General features: G+C 55.1%; 7 non-coding genes across 7 annotated transcripts; all 7 read left to right on the forward strand.

Annotated features, from left to right (window-relative positions):
- Positions 1 to 1,683: 1,683 nt before the first annotated feature.
- On the forward strand, positions 1,684 to 1,776 carry LOC137776993 (small nucleolar RNA SNORD116). The gene has a single exon (XR_011076374.1). It is a non-coding gene; the product is annotated as a small nucleolar RNA SNORD116 (small nucleolar RNA).
- A 2,635-nt stretch (positions 1,777 to 4,411) lies between these two features.
- On the forward strand, positions 4,412 to 4,504 carry LOC137777012 (small nucleolar RNA SNORD116). The gene has a single exon (XR_011076379.1). It is a non-coding gene; the product is annotated as a small nucleolar RNA SNORD116 (small nucleolar RNA).
- Positions 4,505 to 7,140: 2,636 nt separating this feature from the next.
- LOC137777008 (small nucleolar RNA SNORD116) lies at positions 7,141 to 7,233 on the forward strand. Its single transcript, XR_011076378.1, has one exon. It is a non-coding gene; the product is annotated as a small nucleolar RNA SNORD116 (small nucleolar RNA).
- A 2,688-nt stretch (positions 7,234 to 9,921) lies between these two features.
- LOC137754211 (small nucleolar RNA SNORD116) lies at positions 9,922 to 10,014 on the forward strand. The gene has a single exon (XR_011071766.1). It is a non-coding gene; the product is annotated as a small nucleolar RNA SNORD116 (small nucleolar RNA).
- Positions 10,015 to 12,651: 2,637 nt separating this feature from the next.
- On the forward strand, positions 12,652 to 12,744 carry LOC137751520 (small nucleolar RNA SNORD116). Its single transcript, XR_011070828.1, has one exon. It is a non-coding gene; the product is annotated as a small nucleolar RNA SNORD116 (small nucleolar RNA).
- Positions 12,745 to 15,375: 2,631 nt separating this feature from the next.
- On the forward strand, positions 15,376 to 15,468 carry LOC137777196 (small nucleolar RNA SNORD116). Its single transcript, XR_011076457.1, has one exon. It is a non-coding gene; the product is annotated as a small nucleolar RNA SNORD116 (small nucleolar RNA).
- Positions 15,469 to 18,106: 2,638 nt separating this feature from the next.
- LOC137754591 (small nucleolar RNA SNORD116) lies at positions 18,107 to 18,199 on the forward strand. Its single transcript, XR_011071895.1, has one exon. It is a non-coding gene; the product is annotated as a small nucleolar RNA SNORD116 (small nucleolar RNA).
- The last annotated feature ends 833 nt before the right edge of the window (positions 18,200 to 19,032 follow it).

Consider the following 19,032-nt stretch of genomic DNA (forward strand, 5'->3'; position numbering starts at 1 on the left):
TGTGCAAAGCGATAATGTTTCTGCCGGAGGGCATGACGCGGCCGGCCCGTGTGGCATGCAGGCCTTTCGAATAGCCAGAGCTTTATCCAGAGCAGTCCGTTGGCGGGACAGAGAAGGGGGCACTGTTGCCATCCCTGGTGCGCTGCCAAGGCCAGCCACTCTTCCCTTTCAGGCTTCCAAGTCCCCTCACATGGCAGAGGTCTTCCGTTGCAAGTCTGTCTGTGGTCCTCGGGGACCATGCCTTTGATCACTCTGAGTTCCTCAGTGGTGTCACTGTGGCAGTGGAGAATTTCCAGAATGCATCAGGTGGGATCAGCATCTTCAAAGCAGACAGGCTTGCGGTCTGTCTTCCCTGGTGTTCAGTGTTCCCGTGTTCGGAAGATGTCTGTGGCTTCCAGTAGGGACGCGTCGCCCTGCTGGCTGGAGTAGGGCACGTTGGACGAGGCTGTTGAGCGTTTGAGCGGTTCCTTAGGGATCAGGGCCACGAACCTTGCAGGATGGGAGCTGCCTGAGACATGGCCGGGAAGGTGACATAGTTCCCGCTGTGGGGCTCCAACATGGGTCATGGCTGCTGAAGCCCACTGCCTCCTGTGGTGGGCATTCCCACGGGTCAAAGGAAAGTGATTAGGCCTAGTTGGCAAGAAGTTGTACTTTGTTCGATATTCTTTAGCCCATTGAGTGTTTTCAGGCTGCATCTTGCCAGTAGAATGCTGTAGGTGGGTGTCGGGTCACCCATGGGAGTTCCCTTGCTTCCGAAAGTGCTGGGAGTGACCCCAAGTGCACATCAGATGTGCTGGTAGCTGGCAGGTTCTCGAGTTGCACGTAGATGTCACACCCACGGCCGGGAGGCAGGTCTCGTCCAGTCTTTGTGCTCTGGTCAGAAGGCGTGGCTGTGGGAGAGCAGGAGTCCGTGGAGTATTTCAACAGCCCCTGGGGTTTAAAGTTTGCATGCGGCCTCTGGAAGCTGAAAGGGGGCTTTCTCCTTTCAGTTGTGGGTCTAGACAGGGTGTTGTGTATAAACTATGGCGTTTACTGTTGGACGCCTCTTCACAGGGCTACAGGGACACACAGAGACCAAGACGCGTAGTCAGCGGCACACAGAGAAACCCTCAAGAGCGTCTGCGTGCGCAGTCACAGTCACACGCGTGAACACAGAAATACAGCCTCTCACACACCGGCCAATGTATGTGCCTAACTTCCTGCAGTCGTACTATCAGACATGCAGTCAATTCTCGGTAAGGGATAGAGGTCCTTGGGAAGCAGTTTCAGAGCTCAAGCCCACGTAAATGTTTGTATGGATCATGTCCTTTGAGGACACCAGTCCAATTCCCAGGTGCAGTTGCTGGGCAAGCCTCGCCGTTGGCAAAAACAAGAAGATCTTCGTGTGCTCTGATGACTGGAGGTGCTAAGAAGAACTGGAAAAAGTGAGGCGGGGCCATGTTCCCGAGCATGGTCGCGGATAACTCAGGATGGTAGGTATTCAAGCACCCCAGGATGTGCCATTAGATATTAGGTTTTCCTCAGATAGGCCCAATGGCTGTAAGAGTGGCTTGATTGTTTGTCTTGTTGCGTGGCCTGAGGGCTGTGGATGCTCCAGGATTTTGGGGTACCCCAGACTCATGACTCCCCTGCATAGCCCGGCGCACTGCCCGGTTGTGTTCTGAAGCATCCCAGCATGTGCTTGGATCGATGATGACACCCTTTTATGCATTCCTTGGAAACTCTGAACAAAATGGGTGAGAACACTCTCCCGTATACTTATCGAAACTGAGGTTCAGCACGTTTCCTCTCCTGGGTGTAGGGGACTGTTAGGAGTGAAGGCCAGTGTCCCCTGCCGACATGCACGCAAACACCACCAAGGACTCCAGTATTGGAGGGGCTCCTGTCTGAGGGTCGACCGTGTCTGCCCATAAACTGGGTCATCTATGAATCCGCGGTCCCTGCTAAAAGGCCGTGAGGGAATGCAAGGGGGCAGGCTCTCCTGCTAGTCTTCAGAATCGGAGTGTGTGCTGGTGTGGGCCCAGTGAGCTTTTAGCTTGGAGAAGTGTGTTTTGACCAGGATCACGCATTGTGCATGCCGCTTCGGTGGTTGATTTTGGAAGCCAAAATGAGCAAGGTTCCCTGGTTGGAGCCTGGAGCCTCAGGCCAGGCCTGTGGCCCTCTCTGTTGTTGTGTTTGGTGCGGTGAGGTTCTTCAGTGCCCGGTGGGGCTGGAGCAGTGGGCGGGCGTGGGATGGAGTTTGGTGATGGCGGAAGGGGGCTGATGAATCAGGCCTCGCTGCTGCCCCTGAAGCTGCCAGCACACTGATAGTGCTAAGTGGATCATCGTGGAGTGGGGTGAGGATCGAGTGCTGCATTTAAGCCTGCGTAGTGGCTGCTGCCCTGGAGAGAAAGGTAAGGTATCATGAGGACAGGTCCTGTGTGATGTCGTGGGATGGGCTGTCATCATTGGGTTGCAGGCGTTGGCCTCGGCTTCCCAAGAATGTGTCTTGTTCATGATGGCCTGGCATCAGCTGCCTATGGTGGGGATGGCTTTGGCAGTTCATGAGGATGCAGTGAGGTAGGTTACCTGTGAAGAGTTGCAATCCCGTTTCCAGAGGAGTGACTCCCCACGGGTGTCTTGCGGGACATAGAGGAGATGGACATGCTGAGGCATCTGTGCCGGCCTTCTTGGGGGTAGGTGAGTTATGCAAACAAGCCCTTGGGTCGCTCTTTTCCCACTTTTGGGAATGTGCAAAGCGACAGTGTTTCTGCCGGAGGGCATGACGCGGCCGGCCCGTATGGCATGCAGGCCTTTCGAATAGCCAGAGCTTTATCCAGAGCAGTTCGTTGGCGGGGCAGAGAAGGGGGCACTGTTGCCATCCCTGGTGCGCTGCCAAGGCCAGCCACTCTTCCCTTTCAGGCTTCCAAGTCCCCTCACATGGCAGGGGTCTTCCGTTGCAAGTCTGTCTGTGGTCCTCGTGGACCATGCCTTTGATCACTCTGAGTTCCTCAGTGGTGTCACTGTGGCAGTGGAGAATTTCCAGGATGCATCAGGTGGGATCAGCATCTTCAAAGCAGACAGGCTTGCGGTCTGTCTTCCCTGGTGTTCAGTGTTCCCGTGTTCGGAAGATGTCTGTGGCTTCCAGTAGGGACGCGTCACCCTGCTGGCTGGAGTAGGGCACGTTGGAGGAGGCTGTTGAGCGTTTGAGCGGTTCTTTAGGGGTCAGGGCCGCGAACCTTGCAGGATGGGAGCTGCATGAGACATGGCCGGGAAGGTGACCTAGTTCCCGCTGTGGGGCTCCAAAATGGGTCATGGCTGCTGAAGCCCACTGCCTCCTGTGGTGGGCATTCCCACGGGTCAAAGGAAAGTGATTAGGCCTAGTTGGCAAGAAGTTGTACTTTGTTCGATATTCTTTAGCCCATTGAGTGTTTTCAGGCTGCATCTTGCCAGTAGAATGCTGTAGGTCGGTGTCGGGTCACCCATGGGAGTTCCCTTGCTTCCGAAAGTGCTGGGAGTGACCCCAAGTGCACATCAGATGTGCTGGTAGCTGGCAGGTTCTCGAGTTGCACGTAGATGTCACACCCACGGCCGGGAGGCAGGTCTCGCCCAGTCTTTGTGCTCTGGTCAGAAGGCGTGGCTGTGGGAGAGCGGGAGTCCGTGGAGTATTTCAACAGCCCCTGGGGTTTAAAGTTTGCATGCGGCCTCTGGAAGCTGAAAGGGGGCTTTCTCCTTTCAGTTGGGAGTCTAGACAGGGTGTTGTGTATAAACTATGGCGTTTACTGTTGGACGCCTCTTCACAGGGCTACAGGGACACACAGAGACCAAGAAGCGTAGGCAGCGGCACACAGAGTAACCCACAAGAGCGTCTGCGTGCGCAGTCACAGTCACACGCGTGAACACAGAAATACAGCCTGTAACACACCGGCCAATGCATGTGCCTAACTTCCTGCAGTCGTACTATCAGACATGCAGTCAATTCTCGGTAAGGGATAGAGGTCCTTGGGAAGAAGTTTCAGAGCTCAAGCCCAGGTAAATGTTTGTATGGATCATGTCTTTGAGGACCCCAGTTCACTTCCCAGGTGCAGTTGCTGGGCAAGCCTCGCCGTCGGCAAAAACAAGAAGATCTTCGTGTGCTCTGATGACTGGAGGTGCTAAGAAGAACTGGAAAAAGAGAGGCGGAGCCATGTTCCCGAGCATGGTCGTGGATAACTCAGGATGGTAGGTATTCAACCACCCCAAGATGTGCCATTAGATATTAGGTTTTCGTGAGATGGGCCCAATGGCTGCAAGAGTGGCTTGATTGTTCGTCTTGTTGAGTGGCCTGAGGGCTGTGGATTCTCCAGGCTTTTGGGGTACCCCAGGCTCATGACTCCCCTGCAGAGCCCGGCGCACTGCCCGGTTGTGTGCTGCAGCATCCCAGCATGTGCTTGGATCGATGATGACACCCTTGTATGCATTCCTTGGAAACTCTGAACAAAATGGGTGAGAACACTCTCCCGTATCCTTATCGAAACTGAGGTTCAGCACGTTTCCTCTCTCGGGTGTAGGGGACTGTTAGGAGTGAAGGCCAGTGTCCCCTGCAGACATGCACGCAAACACCACCAAGGACTCCAGTATTGGAGGGGCTCCTGACTGAGGGTCGACCGTGTCTGCCTATAAGCTGGGTCATCTATGAATCTGCGGTCCCTGCTAAAAGGCCGTGAGGGAATGCAAGGGGGCAGGCTCTCCTGCTAGTCTTCAGAGTCGGAGTGTGTGCTGGTGTGGGCCCAGTGAGCTTTCAGCTTGGAGAAGTGTGTTTTGACCAGTATCACGCTTTGTGCATGCCGCTTCGGTGGTTGATTTTGGAAGCCAAAATGAGCAAGGTTCCCTGGTTGGAGCCTGGAGCCTCAGGCCAGGCCTGTGGCCCTCTCTGTTGTCGTGTTTGGTGCGGTGAGGTTCTTGAGTGCCCGGTGTGTCTGGAGCAGTTGGCGGGGGTGGGATGGAGTTTGGTGATGGCGGAAGGGGGCTGATGAATTAGGCCTCGCTGCTGCCCCTGAAGCTGCCAGCACACTGTTGGCGCTAAGTGGATCATCGTGGAGTGGGGTGAGGATCGAGTGCTGCGTTTAAGCCTGCATAGTGGCTCTTGCCCTGGAGAGAAAGGTAAGGTATCATGAGGACAGGTCCTGTGTGATGTCGTGGGATGGGCTGTCATCATTGGGTTGCAGGTGCTGGCCTCGGCTTCCCAAGGATGTGTCTTGTTCGTGATGGCCTGGCATCAGATGCCTATGGTGGGGATGGCTTTGGCAGTTCATGAGGATGCAGTGAGGTAGGTTACCTGTGAAGAGCTGCAATCCCGTTTCCAGAGGAGTGACTCCCCACGGGTGTCTTGCGGGACATAGAGAAGATGGACATGCTGAGGCATCTGTGCCGGCCTTCTTCGGGCTAGGTGAGTTATGCAAACAAGCCCTTTGGTCGCTCTTTTCCCACTTTTGGGAATGTGCAAACAATAGTGTTTCTGCCGGAGGGCATGACGCGGCCGTCCCGTGTGGCATGCAGGCCTTTCGAATAGCCAGAGCTTTATCCAGAGCAGTCCGTTGGCGGGGAAGAAAGAGGGGGCACTTTTGCCATCCCTGGTGCGCTGCCAAGGCCAGCCACTCTTCCCTTTCAGGCTTCCAAGTGCCCTCACATGGCAGAGGTCTTCCGTTGCAAGTCTGTCTGTGGTCCTCGGGGACCATGCCTTTGATCACTCTGAGTTCCTCAGTGGTGTCACTGTGGCAGTGGAGAATTTCCAGGATGCATCAGGTGGGATCAGCATCTTCAAAGCAGACAGGCCTGCGGTCTGTCTTCCCTGGTGTTCAGTGTTCCCGTGTTCGGACGATGTCTGTGGCTTCCAGTAGGGACGTGTCGCCCTGCTGGCTGGAGTAGGGCACGTTGGACGAGGCTGTTGAGCGTTTGAGCGGTTCCTAAGGGGTCAGGGCCGCGAACCTTGCAGGATGGGAGCTGCCTGAGACATGGCCGGGAAGGTGGCCTAGTTTCCGCTGTGGGGTTCCCACATGGGTCATGGCTGCTGAAGCCCACTGCTTCCTGTGGTGGGCATTCCCATGGGTCAAAGGAAAGTGATTAGGCCTAGTTGGCAAGAAGTTGCACTTTGTTCGATGTTCTTTAGCACCTTGTGTGGTTTCAGGCTGCATCTTGCCAGTAGAATGCTGTAGGTCTGTGTCGGCTCACCCATGGGCGTTCCCTTGCTTCCGAAAGTGCTGGGAGTGACCCCAAGTGCCCATCAGATGCGCTGGTAGCTGGCAGGTTCTCGAGATGCTCGTAGATGTCACACCCATGGCCGGGAGGCAGGTCTCGTCCAGTCTTTGTGCTCTGGTCAGAAGGCGTGGCTGTGGGAGAGCGGGAGTCCGTGGAGTATTTCAATAGCCCCTGGGGGTGAAAGTTTGCATGCGGCCTCTGGAAGCTGACAGGGGGCTTTCTCCATTCAGTTGTGGGTCTAGACAGGGTGTTGTGTATAAACTATTGCGTTTACTGTTGGACGCCTCTTCACAGGGCTACAGGGACACACAGAGACCAAGACGCGTAGTCAGCAGCACACAGAGAAACCCACAAGAGCGTCTGCGTGCACAGTCACAGTGACACGCGTGAAAACAGAAATAGAGCCTCTCACACACCGGCCAATGTATGTGCCTAACTTCCTGCAGTCGTACTATCAGACATGCAGTCAATTCTCGGTAAGGGATAGAGGTCCTTGGGAAGCAGTTTCAGAGCTGAAGCCCAGGTAAGTGTTTGTATGGATCATGTCCTTTGAGGACACCAGTCCACTTCCCAGGTGCAGTTGCTGGGCAAGCCTCGCCGTCGGCAAAAACAAGAAGATCTTCGTGTGCTCTGATGACTGGAGGTGCTAAGAAGAACTGGAAAAAGTGAGGCGGGGCCATGTTCCAGAGCATGGTCACGGATAACTCAGGATGGTAGGTATTCAAGCACCCCAGGATGTGCCATTAGATATTAGGTTTTCCTCAGATTGGCCCAATGGCTGTAAGAGTGGCTTGATTGTTCGTCTTGTTGAGTGGCCTGAGGGCTGTGGATGCTCCAGGATTTTGGGGTACCCCAGGCTCATGACTCCCCTGCAGAGTCCGGCGCACTGCCCGGTTGTGTTCTGCAGCATCCCAGCATGTGCTTGGATCGATGATGACACCCTTGTATGCATTCCTTGGAAACTCTGAACAAAATGGGTGAGAACCCTCTCCCGTATCCTTATCGAAACTGAGGTTCAGCACGTTTCCTCTCTCGGGTGTAGGGGACTGTTAGGAGTGAAGGCCAGTGTCCCCTGCCGACATGCACGCAAACACCACCAAGGACTCCAGTATTGGAGGGGCTCCTGTCTGAGGGTCGACCGTGTCTGCACATAAGCTGGCTTATCTGTGTATCCCGGGTCCCTGCTGAAAGGTGGTTAAAGAATGCGAGGGTGCAGGCTCTCTTGCTGGTCTTAAGAGTCGGGGTGTGTGCCGGTCTAGGCCCAGTGTCCTTCAGTTGGATAAGTGTGTTTTGGCCAGGATCACGCTTCGTGCATGCCGTTTCGTGTGTTGATTTTTAAAGCCAAAATGAGCAAGCGTCCCTGGTCGGTGCCTGGAACCTGAGGCCAGGCCTGTGGCCCTCCCTGTCCTTGCGTTTTGCACAGTGAGGTTTTTGAGTCCCTAGTTAGGCTGGAGAAGTGGGCGGGGTTGGGCTCGGTTTGGGCGTCGGCGGAAAGGGGCTGATGGATTAGGGCACACTACTGCCCTAGTCTGCTCCTCTACTTTAACACCCAGCGCAGTTTTGGTGCCAAGTGGGACATCGTGGAGTGGGGTGAGTTTCGAGTGCTGCATTGAAACCTGCGTGGTCGCTGATGGCCTGGACAGGAAGCTAAGGGATGATGAGGACAGGTCCTTTGTGAGGTCGTGGAATAGGCTGTCATAATTGGGTTGCAGGTGCTGGCCTCGGCTTCCCAAGGATGAGTCATGTTCGTGATGGGCTGGCATCAGCTGCCTATGGAGGGGGTTGCTTTGGCAGTTCAAGTGCATGAGGTGAGGTAGGTAACCTGTGTAGAGCTGTGATCCCATTGCCAGAGGAATGACACCGAAACGGTGTCTTGCGGGACGTAGAGAAGATCGACATTGTGAGGCGTCTGTGCCGGGCTCCTTGGAGGTAGGTGAGTTATGCGAACATCCCTATTGGCTGCTTTCTTCCCTTGTTTGGGAATGTGCAAAGCGAAAGTGTTTCTCCCGGGGAGGCATGACACCGCCAGCCAGTTTGGCATGCAGGCCGTTCGAACATCCTGAGGTGTATCTGCAGCTGTCCGTGGGCGGGGCAGAGATGGGGGCACTGTTGCGATGCCAGGTGTGCTGTCGTGGACAGCCACTGTGCCCTTTCAAGCTTCCATATCCCCTCGTGTGGCAGAGGTCTTCCTTTGAAAGTCTGTCTGTGGTCCTCAGGAACAGTGCATTTGATCGCTGTGAGTTCCTCGGTAGTGTCACTGTGGCAGTGGAGAATTGCCAGGATGCATGGGGTGGTGTGGACATCATCAAAGCCGACAGGCTTGCAGTCTGTCTTCCCTGGTGTTCAGTGTCCCCATGTTCGCATGATGTCTGTGGCTTCCAACAGGGTCGAGTCGCCCTGCATGCAGGAGGAGGGCACTTAGGAAGAGGCTGTGTATCGTTTGAGCATTTTCTCAGTGGTCAGGCCCACGTTCCCTGCCAGTTGGAAACTTGCCGATACGTGGGTGAGGAGGTGGCCTAAATTCTGCTCTGGTGTTCCAACCTGTGTCATGGTTGCTGAAGTCCAACACTTCCCATTGTGGGCATTTCCACGGGGTCACGGAAGGTGATTTGGTCTAGTTGGTGAGAAGACGCACTTGGTCTGCAGTTCCTTAGCCCCTTGAGAAGTGCCGGGCTGCATCTTGCCTGTAGGCAACTGCAGGTCGCTGTCAGTCCGCCCATGGGAGGTTCCCTTGCTTCCGGGAGTGGTGGGAGTGACCCCAAGGGCACATCAGATGTGCTGGTAGGTGGCAGGGTGTCCAGGTCCACATAGATGTGACAGCCACGGCCGGGAAGCCGGTCTCGTCCAGTCTTTGTGCTTTGGTCAGAAGGCGTGGCTGTGAGAGAGCGGGAATCTGTGGACTATTTCAACAGTCCCTGGGGTTCAAAGTTCGCATGTGGCCTCTTGAAGCTGACAGGGGTCTTTCTCCTTTCAGTTGGGGGTCCAACCAGGATGGTGTGTATAAACTATGGCGTTTACTGTTGGAGGCGTCTGCAGAGGGCCACAGGGACACCCAGAGACCAAGACGCATATTCAGCGGCACACACCGGAACCCACGAGTGCATCTTCGTGCGCAGTCAGAGTCACACACGCCCACATGCGTGAATACACACATACAGCGTCTCACACACCGGCCAACATGCATGCCTAACTTCCTCCAATCGTGCTGTGAGACACGCAATCAGTTTTCGGTAAGGGATAGTGGTACTTGGGAAGCAGGTTCCGGGCTCACACGCAGGTAAGTTTACACAAGAATCATGTTCTCTGAGGACTCTGGTGCAATTCAGAAGCCTGCATGATTTCTATCCACTTCTCAGGTGCAGTTGCAGGGTAAGGCTGGCCGTCGGCAAAGACAAGAAGACCTTCGTGTTGTCTGATGACTGGATGTGCTAAGGGGAACTGGAAAAAGTGGAGCAGGCGCACGTTGCTGAGCGTGGCTGGGGATAACTCAGGACAGTAGCATTCACGCATACTAAGATGTGCCATTGGATATTAGGTTTTCCTCAGATGGGTCCAATGGCTGCAAGAGTGGATTGATTGTTGGTCTTGCTGAGTGGCCTGAGGACTGTGGATTCCCCAGGCTGTTGGAGTACTTCTGGGTCATTGCTCCTCTGCAGAGCCCCACGGCCTGCCCGTTTCTGTTCTGCAGCGTCCCAGCATGTGCTTGGATCGATGATGACACCCTTGTATGCATTCCTTGGAAACTCTGAACAAAATGAGTGAGAAAGCTCTACGGTCTCCTCATCGCAACTGAGGTCCAGCACGTTTCCTCTCGGGGGTAGGGGACAGTTAGGAGTGAGGGCCAACATCCCCTGATGACATGCATGCCAACACCACTAAGGGCTCTAGCATTGGAGGGGCTCCTGTCTCAGGGTGGACCGTGTCTGCCCATAAGCTGGGTCATCTATGAATCCGCGGTCCCTGCTAAAAGGCCGTGAGGGAATGCAAGGGGACAGGCTCTCCTGCTAGTCTTCAGAGTCGGAGTGTGTGCTGGTGTGGGCCCAGTGAGCTTTCAGCTTGGAGAAGTGTGTTTTGACCAGGATCACGCTTTGTGCATGCCGCTTCGGTGGTTGATTTTGGGAGCCAAAATGAGCAAGTTTCCCTGGTTGGAGCCTGGAGCCTCAGGCCAGGCCTGTGGCCCTCTCTGTTGTCGTGTTTGGTGCGGTGAGGTTCTTGAGTGCCCGGTGGGGCTGGAGCAGTGGGCGGGGGTGGGATGGAGTTTGGTGATGGCGGAATGGGGCTGATGGATTAGGCCTCGCTGCTGCCCCTGAAGCTGCCAGCACACTGTTGGCGCTAAGTGGATCATCGTGGAGTGGGGTGAGGATCGAGTGCTGTATTTAAGCCTGCGTAGTGGCTGCTGCCCTGGAGAGAAAGGTAAGGTATCATGAGGACAGGTCCTGTGTGATGTCGTGGGATGGGCTGTCATCATTGGGTTGCAGGCGCTGGCCTTGGCTTCCCAAGGGTGTGTCTTGTTCGTGATGGCCTGGCATCAGCTGCCTATGGTGGGGATGGCTTTGGCAGTTCATGAGGATGCAGTGAGGTAGGTTACCTGTGAAGAGTTGCAATCCCGTTTCCAGAGGAGTGACTCCCCACGGGTGTCTTGCAGGACATAGAGAAGATGGACATGCTGAGGCATCTGTGCCGGCCTTCTTGGGGGTAGGTGAGTTATGCAAACAAGCCCTTTGGTCGCTCTTTTCCCACTTTTGGCAATGTGCAATGCGATAGTGTTTCTGCCGGAGGGCATGACGCGGCCGGCCCGTGTGGCATGCAGGCCTTTCGAATAGCCAGAGCTTTATCCAGAGCAGTCCATTGGCGGGGCAGAGAAGGGGGCACTGTTGCCATCCCTGGTGCACTGCCAAGGCCAGCCAGTGTTCCCTTTCAGGATTCCAAGTCCCCTCACTTGGCAGAGGTCTTCCGTTGCAAGTCTGTCTGTGGTCCTCGTGGACCATGCCTTTGATCACTCTGAGTTCCTCAGTGGTGTGACTGTGGCAGTGGAGAATTTCCAGGATGCATCAGGTGGGATCAGCATCTTCAAAGCAGACAGGCCTGCGGTCTGTCTTCCCTGGTGTTCAGTGTTCCCGTGTTCGGAAGATGTCTGTTGCTTCCAGTAGGGACGCGTCGCCCTGCTGGCTGTAGTAGGGCACGTTGGACGAGGCTGTTGAGCGTTGGAGCGATTCCTTAGGGGTCAGGGCCGCGAAACTTGCAGGATGGGAGCTGCCTGAGACATGGCCGGGAAGGTGGCCTAGTTTCCGCTGTGGGGTTCCAACATGGGTCATGGCTGCTGAAGCCCACTGCCTCCTGTGGTGGGCATTCCCACGGGTCAAAGGAAAGTGATTAGGCCTAGTTGGCAAGAAGTTGCACTTTGTTCGATGTTCTTTAGCCCCTTGAGTGGTTTCAGGCTGCATCTTGCCAGTAGAATGCTGTAGGTCGGTGTCGGGTCACCCATGGGAGTTCCCTTGCATCCGAAAGTGCTGCGAGTGACCCCAAGTGCACATCAGATGTGCTGGTAGCTGGCCGGTTCTCGAGTTGCACGTAGATGTCACACCCACGGCCGGGAGGCAGGTCTCGTCCAGTCTTTGTGCTCTGGTCAGAAGGCGTGGCTGTGGGAGAGCGGGAGTTCGTGGAGTATTTCAACAGCCCCTGGGGGTTAAAGTTTGCATGCGGCCTCTGGAAGCTGACAGGGGGCTTTCTCCTTTCAGTTGTGGGTCTAGACAGGGTGTTGTGTATAAACTATGGCGTTTACTGTTGGACGCCTCTTCACAGGGCTACAGGGACACACAGAGACCAAGACGCGTAGTCAGCGGCACACAGAGAAACCCACAAGAGTGTCTGCGTGCGCAGTCACAGTCACAGTCACACGCGTGAACACAGAAATACAGCCTCTCACACACCGGCCAATGTATGTGCCTAACTTCCTGCAGTCGTACTATCAGACATGCAGTCAATTCTCGGTAAGGGATAGAGGTCCTTGGGAAGCAGTTTCAGAGCTCAAGCCCAGGAAAATATTTGTATGGATCATGTCCTTTGAGTACACCAGTCCACTTCCCAGGTGCAGTTGCTGGGCAAGCCTCGCCATCGGCAAAAACAAGATCTTCGTGTGCTCTGATGACTGGAGGTGCTAAGAAGAACTGGAAAAGGTGAGGCGGGGCCATGTTCCCGAGCATGGTCGCGGATAACTCAGGATGGTAGGTATTCAACCACCCCAAAATGTGCCATTAGATATTAGGTTTTCCTGAGATGGGCCCAATGGCTGCAAGAGTGGCTTGATTGTTCGTCTTGTTGAGTGGCCTGAGGGCTGTGGATTCTCCAGGCTTTTGGGGTACCCCAGGCTCATTACTCCCCTGCAGAGCCCGGCGCACTGCCTGGTTGTGTTCTGCAGCATCCCAGCATGTGCTTGGATCGATGATGGCACCCTTGTATGCCTTCCTTGGAAACTCTGAACAAAATGGGTGAGAACACTCTACCGTATCCTTATCGAAACTGAGGTTAGCACGTTTCCTCTCTCGGGTGTAGGGGACTCTTAGGAGTGAAGGCCAGTGTCCCCTGCCGACATGCACGCAAACACCACCAAGGACTCCAGTATTGGAGGGGCTCCTGACTGAGGGTCGACCGTGTCTGCCCATAAGCTGGGCCATCTATGAATCCGCGGTCCCTGCTAAAAGGCCGTGAGGGAATGCAAGGGGGCAGGCTCTCCTGCTAGTGTTCAGAGTCAGAGTGTGTGCTGGTGTGGGCCCAGTGAGCTTTCAGCTTGGAGAAGTGCGTTTTGACCAGGATCCCGCTTTGTGCATGCCGCTTCGGTGGTTGATTTTGGAAGCCAAAATGAGCAAGTTTCCCTGGTTGGAGGCTGGAGACTCAGGCCAGGCCTGTGGCCCTCTCTGTTGTTGTGTTTGGTGCGGTGAGGTATTTGAGTGCCCGGTGGGGCTAGAGCAGTGGGCGGGGGTGGGATGGAGTTTGGTGATGGCGGAAGGGGGCTGATGGATTAGGCCTCGCTGCTTCCCCTGAAGCTGCCAGCACACTGTTGGCGCTAAGTGGATCATCGTGGAGTGGGGTGAGGATTGAGTGCTGCATTTAAGCCTGCGTAGTGGCTGCTGCCCTGGAGAGAAAGGTAAGGTATCATGAGGACAGGTCCTGTGTGATGTCGTGGGATGGGCTGTCATCATTGGGTTGCAGGCTCTGGCCTCGGCTTCCCAAGGATGTGTCTTGTTCGTGATGGCCTGGCATCAGCTGCCTATGGTGGGGATGGCTTTGGCAGTTCATGAGGATGCAGTGAGTTAGGTTACCAGTGAAGAGTTGCAATCCCGTTTCCAGAGGAGTGACTCCCCACGGGTGTCTTGCGGGACATAGAGAAGATGGACATGCTGAGGCATCTGTGCCGGCCTTCTTGGGGCTAGGTGAGTTATGCAAACAAGCCCTTTGGTCGCTCTTTTCCCACTTTTGGCAATGTGCAAAGCGATAGTGTTTCTGCCGGAGGTCATGACGCGGCCGGCCCGTGTGGCATGCAGGCCTTTCGAACAGCCAGAGCTTTATCCAGAGCAGTTCGTTGGCGGGTCAGAGAAGGGGGCACTGTTGCCATCCCTGGTGCGCTGCCAAGTCCAGCCCCTCTTCCCTTTCAGGCTTCCAAGTCCCCTCACTTGGCAGAGGTCTTCCGTTGCAAGTCTGTCTGTGGTCCTCGGGGACCATGCCTTTGATCACTGTGAGATCCTCAGTGGGGTGACTGTGGCAGTGGAGAATTTCCAGGATGCATCAGGTGGGATCAGCATCTTCAAAGCAGACAGGCTTGCGGTCTGTCTTCCCTGGTTTTCAGTGTTCCCGTGTTCGGAAGATGTCTGTGGCTTCCAGTAGGGAGGCGTGGCCTGCTGCCTGGAGTAGGGCACGTTGGACGAGGCTGTTGAGCGTTTGAGCCGTTCCTTAGGGGTCAGGGCCGCGAACCTTGCAGGATGGGAGCTGCTTGAGACATGGACGGGAAGGTGGCCCAGTTTCCGCCCTGGGGTTCCAACAAGGGTCATGGCTGCTGAAGGCCACTGCTTCCTGTGGTGGGCATTCCCACGGGTCAAAGGAAAGTGATTAGGCCTAGTTGGCAAGAAGTTGCACTTTGTTCGATGTTCTTTAGCCCCTTGAGTGGTTTCAGGCTGCATGTTGCCAATAGAATGGTGTAGGTCGGTGTCAGGTCACCCATGGGAGTTCCCTTGCTTCCGAAAGTGCTGGGAGTGACCCCAAGTGCACATCAGATGTGCTGGTAGCTGGCAGGTTCTCGAGTTGCACGTAGATGTCACACCCACGGCCGGGAGGCAGGTCTCGTCCAGTCTTTGTGCTCTGGTCAGAAGGCGTGTCTTTGGGAGAGCGGGAGTCCCTGGAGTATTTCAACAGCCCCTGGGGGATAAATTTTAAATGCGGCCTCTGGAAGCTGACAGGGGGCTTTCTCCTTTAAGTTGTGGGTCTAGACAGGGTGTTGTGTATAAACTATGGCGTTTACTGTTGGACGCCTCTTCACAGGGCTACAGGGACTCACAGAGACGAAGACGCGTAGTCAGCGGCACACAGAGAAACCCACAAGAGCGACTGCGTGCGCATTCACAGTCAGACAAGTGAACACAGAAATACAGCCTCTCACACACCGGCCAATGTAAGTGCCTAACTTCCTGCAATCGTACTATCAGACATACAGTCAATACTCCGTAAGGGATAGAGGTCCTTGGGAAGCAGTTTCAGAGCACAAGCCCAGGAAAATATTTGTATGGATCATGTCCTTTGAGTACACCAGTCCACTTCCCAGGTGCAGTTGCTGGGCAAGTCTCGCCATGGGCAAAAACAAGATCTTCGTGTGCTCTGATGACTGGAGGTGCTAAGAAGAACTGGAAAAATTGAGGCGGGGCCATGTTCCCGAGCATGGTCGCGGATAACTCAGGATGGTAGGTATTCAACCACCCCAAGATGTGCCATTAGATATTAGGTTTTCCTGAGATGGGCCCAATGGCTGCAAGAGTGGCTTGATTGTTCGTCTTGTTGAGTGGCCTGAGGGCTGTGGATTCTCCAGGCTTTTGGGGTACCCCAGGCTCATGACTCCCCTGCAGAGACCGGCGCACTGCACGGTTGTGTTCTGCAGCATCCCAGCATGTGCTTGGATCGATGATGACACCCTTGTATGCATTCCTTGGAAACTCTGAACAAAATGGGTGAGAACACTCTACCGTATCCGTATCGAAACTGAGGTTCAGCACGTTTCCTCTCTCGGGTGTAGGGGACTGTTAGGAGTGAAGGCCAGTGTCCCCTGCCGACATGGACGCAAAAACCACCAAGGACTCCAGTATTGGAGGGGCTCCTGACTGAGGGTCGACCGTGTCTGCCCATAAGCTGGGTCATCTATGAATCCGCGGTCCCTGCTAAAAGGCCGTGAGGGAATGCAAGGGGGCAGGCTCTCCTGCTAGTCTTCAGAGTCGGAGTGTGTGCTGGTGTGGGCCCAGTGAGCTTTCAACTTGGAGAAGTGTGTTTTGACCAGGATCAAGCTTTGTGCATGCCGCTTCGGTGGTTGATTTTGGAAGCCAAAATGAGCAAGGTTCCCTGGTTGGAGCCTGGAGCCTCAGGCCAGGCCTGTGACCCTCTCTGTTGTCGTGTTTGTTGCGGTGAGGTTCTTGAGTGCCTGGTGGGCCTGGAGCAGTGGGCGGGGGTGGGATGGAGTTTGGTGATGGCGGAAGGGGGCTGATGGATTAGGCCTCGCTGCTGCCCCTGAAGCTGCCAGCACACTGTTGGCGCTAAGTGGATCATCGTGGAGTGGGGTGAGGATCGAGTGCTGCATTTAAGCCTGCGTAGTGGCTGCTGCCCTGGAGAGAAAGGTAAGGTATCATGAGGACAGGTCCTGTGTGATGTCGTGGGATGGGCTGTCATCATTGGGTTGCAGGCGCTGGCCTTGGCTTCCCAAGGATGTGTCTTGTTCGTGATGGCCTGGCATCAGCTGCCTATGGTGGGGATGGCTTTGGTAGTTCATGAGGATGCAGTGAAGTAGGTTACCTGTGAAGAGTTGCAATCCCGTTTCCAGAGGAGTGACTCCCCACGGGTGTCTTGCGGGACATAGAGAAGATGGACATGCTGAGGCATCTGTGCCGGCTTTCTTGCGGGTAGGCGAGTTATGCAAACAAGCCCTTTGGTCGCTCTTTTCCCACTTTTGGCAATGTGCAAAGCGATAGTGTTTCTGCCGGAGGGCATGACGCGGCCGGCCCGTGTGGCATGCAGGCCTTTCGAATAGCCAGAGCTTTATCCAGAGCAGTCCGTTGGCGGGGCAGAGAAGGGGGCACTGTTGCCATCCCTGGTGCACTGCCAAGGCCAGCCAGTGTTCCCTTTCAGGATTCAAAGTCCCCTCACATGGCAGAGGTCTTCCGTTGCAAGTCTGTCTGTGGTCCTCGGGGACCATGCCTTTGATCACTCTGAGTTCCTCAGTGGTGTGACTGTGGCAGTGGAGAATTTCCAGGATGCATCAGGTGGGATCAGCATCTTCAAAGCAGACAGGCTTGCGTTCTGTCTTCCCTGGTGTTCAGTATTCCCGTGTTCGGAAGATGTCTGTGGCTTCCAGTAGGGAGGCGTGGCCTGCTGGCAGGAGTAGGGCACGTTGGACGAGGCTGTTGAGCGTTTTAACGGTTCCTTAGGGGTCAGGGCCGCGAACCTTGCAGGATGGGAGCTGCCTGAGACATGGCCGGGAAGGTGGCCCAGTTTCCGCTGTGGGGTTCCAACAGGGGTCATGGCTGCTGAAGCCCACTGCTTCCTGTGGTGGGCATTCCCACGGGTCAAAGGAAAGTGATTAGGCCTAGTTGGCAAGAAGTTGCACTTTGTTCGATATTCTTTAGCCCCTTGAGTGTTTTCAGGCTGCATCTTGCCAGTAGAATGCTGTAGGTCGGTGTCGGGTCACCCATGGGAGTTCCCTTGCTTCCGAAAGTGCTGCGAGTGACCCCAAGTGCACATCAGATGTGCTGGTAGCTGGCAGGTTCTCGAGTTGCACGTAGATGTCACACCCACGGCCGGGAGGCAGGTCTCGTCCAGTCTTTGTGCTCTGGTCAGAAGGCGTGGCTGTGGGAGAGCGGGAGTCCGTGGAGTATTTCAACAGCCCCTGGGGGTTAAAGTTTGCATGCGGCCTCTGGAAGCTGACAGGGGGCTTTCTCCTTTCAGTTGTGGGTCTAGACAGGGTGTTGTGTATAAACTATGGCGTTTACTGTTGGACGCCTCTTCACAGGGCTACAGGGACACACAGAGACCAAGACGCGTAGTCAGCGGCACACAGAGAAACCCACAAGAGTGTCTGCGTGCGCAGTCACAGTCACAGTCACACGCGTGAACACAGAAATACAGCCTCTCACACACCGGCCAATGTATGTGCCTAACTTCCTGCAGTCGTACTATCAGACATGCAGTCAATTCTCGGTAAGGCATAGAGGTCCTTGGGAAGCAGTTTCAGAGCTCAAGCCCAGGAAAATATTTGTATGAATCATGTCCTTTGAGTACACCAGTACACTTCCCAGGTGCAGTTGCTGGGCAAGCCTCGCCATCGGCAAAAACAAGATATTCGTGTGCTCTGATGACTGGAGGTGCTAAGAAGAACTGGAAAAAGTGAGGCGGGGCCATGTTCCCGAGCATGGTCACGGATAACTCAGGATGGTAGGTATTCAACCACCCCAAGATGTGCCATTAGATATTAGGTTTTCCTGAGATGGGCCCAATGGCTGCAAGAGTGGCTTGATTGTTCGTCTTGTTGAGTGGCCTGAGGGCTGTGGATTCTCCAGGCTTTTGGGGTACCCCAGACTCATGACTCCCCTGCATAGCCCGGCGCACTGCCCGGTTGTGTTCTGAAGCATCCCAGCATGTGCTTGGATCGATGATGACACCCTTATATGCATTCCTTGGAAACTCTGAACAAAATGGGTGAGAACACTCTCCCGTATCCTTATCGAAACTGAGGTTCAGCACGTTTCCTCTCCTGGGTGTAGGGGACTGTTAGGAGTGAAGGCCAGTGTCCCCTGCCGACATGCACGCCAACACCACCACGGACTCCAGTATTGGAGGGGCTCCTGTCTGAGGGTCGACCGTGTCTGCCCATAAACTGGGTCATCTATGAATCCGCGGTCCCTGCTAAAAGGCCGTGAGGGAATGCAAGGGGGCAGGCTCTCCTGCTAGTCTTCAGAATCGGAGTGTGTGCTGGTGTGGGCCCAGTGAGCTTTCAGCTTGGAGAAGTGTGTTTTTACCAGGATCACGCTTTGTGCATGCCGCTTCGGTGGTTGATTTTGGAAGCCAAAATGAGCAAGGTTCCCTGGTTGGAGCCTGGAGCCTCAGGCCAGGCCTGTGGCCCTCTCTGTTGTTGTGTTTGGTGCGGTGAGGTTCTTCAGTGCCCGGTGGGGCTGGAGCAGTGGGCGGGCGTGGGATGGAGTTTGGTGATGGCGGAAGGGGGCTGATGAATCAGGCCTCGCTGCTGCCCCTGAAGCTGCCAGCACACTGATAGTGCTAAGTGGATCATCGTGGAGTGGGGTGAGGATCGAGTGCTGCATTTAAGCCTGCGTAGTGGCTGCTGCCCTGGAGAGAAAGGTAAGGTATCATGAGGACAGGTCCTGTGACATGTCGTGGGATGGGCTGTCATCATTGGGTTGCAGGCGTTGGCCTCGGCTTCCCAAGAATGTGTCTTGTTCATGATGGCCTGGCATCAGCTGCCTATGGTGGGGATGGCTTTGGCAGTTCATGAGGATGCAGTGAGGTAGGTTACCTGTGAAGAGTTGCAATCCCGTTTCCAGAGGAGTGACTCCC

This window comes from Eschrichtius robustus, chromosome 1 (assembly GCF_028021215.1).
Source record: "Eschrichtius robustus isolate mEscRob2 chromosome 1, mEscRob2.pri, whole genome shotgun sequence".
Taxonomy (NCBI): Eukaryota; Metazoa; Chordata; class Mammalia; order Artiodactyla; family Eschrichtiidae; genus Eschrichtius; species Eschrichtius robustus.